The sequence below is a fragment of the Macaca fascicularis genome, chromosome 6 (assembly GCF_037993035.2).
Source record: "Macaca fascicularis isolate 582-1 chromosome 6, T2T-MFA8v1.1".
Classification (NCBI taxonomy): Eukaryota; Metazoa; Chordata; class Mammalia; order Primates; family Cercopithecidae; genus Macaca; species Macaca fascicularis.
Window position 1 is genome coordinate 58,529,094 of NC_088380.1, and position 6,577 is coordinate 58,535,670.

General features: G+C 40.7%; 1 long non-coding RNA gene across 1 annotated transcript; it reads left to right on the top strand.

The window, feature by feature from the left end:
• Positions 1–68: 68 nt before the first annotated feature.
• LOC135971288 (uncharacterized) lies at positions 69–5,406 on the top strand. Its single transcript, XR_010587370.1, has 2 exons — positions 69–328; positions 4,127–5,406. It is a non-coding gene; the product is annotated as an uncharacterized lncRNA (long non-coding RNA).
• The last annotated feature ends 1,171 nt before the right edge of the window (positions 5,407–6,577 follow it).

A 6,577-nucleotide genomic window follows, 5' to 3' on the forward strand; every position in this document is an offset into this window, starting at 1 on the left:
CCCCCGCCTACTCCTTCACGGAGCATGCGCACAACTAGCTCCGCCCCGCGCCTGGCTCTAGCTGTTTCACGCTGGCGGACTGTTCTACGCTTGGGTTAATGTTGCTTCTCAGATGGGTCTTGGCGGTGAAAGCGAGCAATCAGTATGGAAATGGAGAAAGGGCTGACCATGTATGTCCTCCCCAGGAAGGAGATCGTGGTGTAGGCGAGCAGAGGCCAGACTCCCTTGGACACTTGCCGCCTGCGTTATGGAGGCTTAGCTAATAACCTTGCAGGGGCCTTCATGCTTTTCCGCTCGCTCACCTGTAGGCTTCTGACACTTACCTACGGTATGTGAACCTCGAAAATTTGAGACAGGTCTCAGTTAATTTAGAAAGTTTATTTTGCCAACTTTGAGGACATGCCCTTGACACAGACTAAGGAAGTCCTGAGGATATGTGCCCAAGGTGGTCGGAGCGCAGCTTAGTTTTATACATTTTAGGGAGACAGGAGACATCAGTCAATATGTAAAAAGTACATTAGTTCCTTCCAGAAAGGCAGAGACAACTAAAAGCAAGCCCCCCCCCCCCCCCCCACCGCCAACTGGGGACTTCCAGGTCACAGGTAGGTAATACACAGATGGTAGTATTCTTTTGAGTTTCTGATAGTCTTTCCAAAGGAGGCAATCAGAATATGCATCTATCTCGGTGAGCAAACGAGGTGACTTGAATAGAATAGGAGGCAGATTTGCCCTGGGCAATTCCCAGTTTGAAGGGGCCCAAGATATTTTTCTTTCACAGGTATATGATTAGTGGGGCCCAAGATATTTTTCTTTCATAGATATATGATTAGTGTTTCTTAAAGACTTGGAATATCCGCCTGGTCCGAACATTCGAACTGTTATCACTTTTCCTGTTTACTGGCCGCTCGGTAATTGTCTGTATACTGTCCATCCAACTTTCCCAATTCTTGCCAACAAGAACTCTTGGCTTTAAATTGCTTGCATCATTAAGTGGATGTAAGTTACACGTCCCTTTCCTTGGAGCTCACAGTCCTGGGTAGGAGAGTTTTAAATATGAATGATAATTCCCTGTAATACTAAGGATATGTATCATTTCAAAGGTGGAAGGGGAAAGTAGTTGTGTCACCTTGGGAGTGCGCTCTAGTAAGTCTCACTGAGAAGATGCTGGAGATAAATCTGCTAGAATAGTGGCAATAAATGACAAGAGTGGGAGTAGAGCATGAGGAAATTTCACTTGCCTCTGACAAGCCACAGGGATATGAGGAAGCATAATGAGTTCACAGAAGCGCAAGTAGTTGGCAAGACAGGTGTGCCTCCAGCAAAGAAGGAGGTGATGAGAAGTGAGACTGGAGAGTCCTTGGTAGAAAAAATTGACAAGGAGCAGTTAATACCAACTTATATCCTGGTAAAGTTGCTAAACATCAAGGATAAATAATTATATTCACACCCAGGCATAAAACTCAGGGAATGATGATAGTGGCCTTAACACTCCTCAGTGGCATCTGATGCCAGCAGGTGGCAATGTGCAGTACCTTAAAAAGGCTGAGAACAAAAGCGTGACCCCATAATATTACATACAGCGAAGTAGTGGGTCATGATTCTCCTAAATCAGCAAAAAATCAAAAAATATAATACCCAAGAACGCTTTTTAAAAATCCTTCTTGGGCAACGAGTAATCAAAGTAAATAACTCAACAATAAAGGTATTAATGGGAAAAATGAAAAACTAAAAAAAAAAAAAAAACTGTCATTGAAATTTTAATCCATTCAAACAAAACTAAGACATCAATTATGGGATTATGATTATAAAATAAAATGTAAATGACATCAGAATATTTTAAAAAATGGAAACTGTCCAAAGTGGGAACACATAGTTACAAAATATCAATTCAGGTTTCTTAATATTTTTCGTAATCTTTATTTCAGAAAATATTTTAGGAGCAATTATCTCTTACAAATAAACAATAATCTGATAATTTGTAATCCTGTCAGTTTCACCAGTTATTTTGTTGATAATTTCAAGTAAATGTATGTCAATAATATTGCCTTGCTTTCATTTTTTTATTTTCTAATTCCTAATGAGGTGAATCTTTTCATGTTTTCATTGGGCACCTATACTTCTCTGTGAAGTTTCTGTTCACGTTGTTTATTCATTACACTGTAGATATGACACAGTTTTTTTTTTGTTTTTTTTTTTTTTACAAAATCCAGCCTCATCTATAATTTGTGGATATGCAATCAAAACTGATACCGAAAAATTCCAGGCTTATTCCATAAGCTTTGATTTTATTTTTCCTATGAATTCATTAATTAAATCAGTGAATCATCACAATGGTATATAAATTATTTTAGTAATAAGAAAACGACTTTATGAACATTTGCATTTCACTTAAGCTACAATTTTTTGTGAAAACATAATTGGAGCCACCGTTTTCCCAGTTATTTTTACGATAAGGAATCCTATTTGGTTAAGAAAAAAAACAAGTTGAGGCAAAAACATTTCCATTTTGTTTTCAGATTAAAAAAGATGAGATTCCATGAGACTAGAAATGTAGGAGCATCTCAGACCTTCACAGAAGGCTCTATTAGAAGATCAGAAGCATAACTTTGCTTGTGAGAGGCGAAGCCAGCTGGACTTCCTGGGTTGAGTGAGGACTTGGAGAACTTTTCTGTCTAGCTAAAGGATTGTAAATGCACCAATCAGCACTCTGTAAAAACAAACCAATCAGTGCTCTGTGTCTAGCTAAAGGATTGTAAACACACCAATCAGCACTCTGTAAAATGGACCAATCAGCACCCTGTAAAATGGACCCATCAGCAGGATGTGGGTGGGGACAAATAAGGGAATAAAAGCTGGCCACCCCAGCCAGCCGCAGCAACTCACTGGGGTCCCCTTCCATAAGCTTTGTTCTTTCACTCTTCACAGTAAATCTTGTTGCTGCTCACTCTTTGGGTCCATGCTACCTTGAAGAGCTGTAACACTCACCGTGAAGGTCCGAGGCTTCATTCTTGAAGTCAGGGAGACCAAGAACCCACCGGAAGGAACCAACTCCAGACGTACTTGTAGTAGCAAATTATCGAAAACATTCATTGTGTTTTCTGGAAAACAATTTTTCCCAGAAACACTGGCAGAATCAGAGTTCATTGTGTCAAAAGAAAAATGTTAGACAAATTAAAATAAGCAAAAAACAATTTGTGAATTGAGTCCCTCTCCCAACCATAACAGGTTTAAAGAGACTCCAGTGCTGCCACATGATCAAAGAATTATGGACAAAAAAGGCAAATAAATTATAGGAAAAGAAAATGAGGTACAGAAACAGCTGGATTGGTTACAGCTTGGTGTTTACCTTACTTGAAGAGGGTTTTAACAGTTGTCTGCCTTTGATTGTCTGCAACACTGTGATTGGTATAAGAGTAGGTTTCAGCCTGTTTACACATCCAGTTAGGTTACAGTTCACTGTGTGTTGAGAAACCTTGAGGCCAAACTTAAAATTTGTAAGGAAGCAGCGTCAGGGATTTAAAAGTTATTAGATGTTCCATCAGTTGTTTCACCAATAGGTAATAGGTTTTTTTGGTTTTGTTTTCTATCTATTAAAATAGTATATAAAACTTGCCACCATTGATTCTGATTTATTATGTTACCGTTCAGTCTCTAATTGAACTGAGCCTATTTTTTTCCCTAAAATCCAACCTATTCATCCATTTACACAGATTTTTTTAAAAATCTAAATATTTTATATCAAATTGCCAAAAATGTTTAGTCACATTCTTTTTCTATTGCTGCCCATATATTTTCTGCCATCATTTTCAGCTACTAAATAGTATCTAGTCCTAGATATCTGGTAGACCATTATCAGGAACTCTTCGTGAAATGCTTCAGTGACCTTCTTTAAGTCAATAATAAAGTTGAGGTTTATAATCATATTCTATGACCAAAAAAAAAATACAGGTAATAGATTTTCAAATCTCAGCCCATGTCTACTCCTTTATTTCCCAGTGTGGCAGAATTTTTGAGCAGTGAAAATATTTCTATCTGAGGAAGTTTGGACTATGTGGTGTGAGATCCGTAGACATTGAACTGATGTCATTAACATATTTTAATATTTAAATTCCTTATTAAAAAATAGATGATGCGGTAGTTACTTTTTGAAGGACTACTGAAGCAGGATATTTCCCTGACCCCTTCATGGGACCCACGACAGAGGTTCCTTGTTTATTCAGCCTGCTGCCCACAACTCCTCACGGGAGGGAGCACACAAGTGAACAAGGGTGAGGACTGGAGTGCACCAGCACTGGAACAACCCAGCTGCTTCAGCGCTGGTGGGATCAAACTCCACTCACTTGGACACACTGTGTTCCACCCCTCATGGGAGGGAGCATGCAGGTGAGAGGATGCAGGAGTCAGGGTGAGCACTTTTGGGCTCCAGCAGGAGCAAACTCTGTGCAGGGCCCTGCAGCAGTGACTGAGGCGCTGCCTGTGACTCCCAAAGCCTCAGAGGATGTGTTACAGTGCCCTTTTAGCTCTGCCATCCGTAGGTGGCTTAAATGTAAACAGCTCAGTGGGCCCTTTGCCTTTTTGCATGAGGCAGCTGCCCTCCACCAGCAAGAGTAAAGGGCCAGTGTCACAGCCTTTTGTATCTGCACTCATGGCTCCTGAGCTCTTGTCCTGCATCCAGGAAAAATGAGGTTATACAAAAGAATTGAAGGATGGTAAATGTGGGATATTTTATTTCCAGTGAAAGTGGCTTTCAGCAGGAAGGAGAGCAGAAAAGGGGATGGGCTGGGTAGGTAATCTTCCCCTGAAGTCCTGCCATCTCTGGCTGGATTTTTCTCCAAAGTTACGCCGTCAAAATGTCCCTCTGAAATCAAGCCACTTCTCTCTGACATCCAGCGATAGTCCCTCACGTCCAGTTGCTTCTCCTCTCTGCTGGCTGAGTCTGTGGTCTTCATAGCACAGGATGGCGGGCAGGGTGGGCCATGAGTAGTTTAGGAAAAAGCAACATTTGAGCAGACAAAAGGGAGAGAAGTTCTCACTTTGGGCTGTGGTTTCAGGCTTTTTGGCTTGAGGGTGGGGTTTTGTCAGGGACCCTCCCTTTTCTGCCTAAAATTTCTCTGCCTCCTGCCTCTATCATTGTATCACTTGTTTGAAGTAAACCCATCTGGAATTACTGATTTTAACAAATCACACAGAATTTCAAACACCTTTCTGTGCAAATGACTTGTGAAGACATAGAGTATAGTATGCTGTTAACAAACAGCCCAGCAGTGTGCCTTGCACCTTGTAGGTGTACAAAATATTGTTAAGTCAATTTTATAATTGAAGGAGGTAACTTTAAAATGCTACATCCATGTTGTATAATTTTATTCATTGGTCATTTTAAATAAAAACAAAAGCCAGAATAAACCATATGTATTGTACTTGTTAGTTTATTCAACGAAATTTAGGTCAAAAGAAGCACACCTCCTTGTGGTTGGTTATTCCAACTGCAAATCATTCACCTTAAAATGAAAGAACATGGCTACAGAAGCTTTTTTTCAAATATGTTCTTCACTGATCATTTTCTAAAATGTATATATCAAATCCCCCAGTTTCAGATGCCAGAGGAAAGCCAGATCTTGAAATTTCATTTCTGCAAAAATCTAAGATATGCACAAAAATAGATTTTAGAAACAGAAAAATATACCACACAAATGTTGTTGAACCATAAAAAACAAAGCTTTATTTCTTTTTTGAGATGGAATCTCACTGTCACCCAGGCTGGAATGCAATGGTGCGATCTCAGCTCACTGACACAGCTGCCTCCTGGGCTCAAGTGATTCTCCTGCCTCAGCCTCCCAAGTAGCTGGGATTACAGGCGTGCACCACCACACCCGGCTAATGTTTTTGTAATTTTAGTAGAGACAGGGTTTCACCATGTTGGCCAGACTGGTCTTGAACTCCTGACCTCAGGTGATCTGCCCACCTCAGCCTCCCAAAGTGCTGGGATTACAGGCATGAGCCACCGCTTTTAAGGAGCATATTGTGGGCTCTAGAAAGCTCCCAACACTGCCTTTTCAGATGTATTAAGAAGGAGAGCTGAGGAAAAAAGTCTGCAATATCTCACCAAAGGGAAGTTGGTGAAGCGGAAGTCTTCATCAAAATAGAAATAAGAACTGAGGCAGTGAAGGTAAGAAAGGGCCTGAGCCCAGAGTCCTTGGTGGACGGCCCGGGTAACGTTCTTCTAATCTTAACAGTGCTCAGTGAGGAAGCCAGACCCACCTTTTATTAGCCTTTCAGCTCTGATTGTAGAAATGATTAATGCCTGAGTATAGGGCAAGAGTATAAACTGAGCTACATCTCCTTAAAAGTAGCAGAATTCAGAGGTCCAAGTTGAACTAAGGATTGAGGATTATCTGAATCTCAGGTTTATCCCTGGACTGAAAGAGAATATACCTGGTGATGTGATGTGTTGTGAACTGCATGTCTGTGTCCCCCCAAAATACACAGGTTAAAATCCTAACCCCCAACCTGGTGGTATTTGAAGGTAATTAGATCATCAGGGTAGAGCCCTTATGAATGGGATTAATGCCCTTATAAA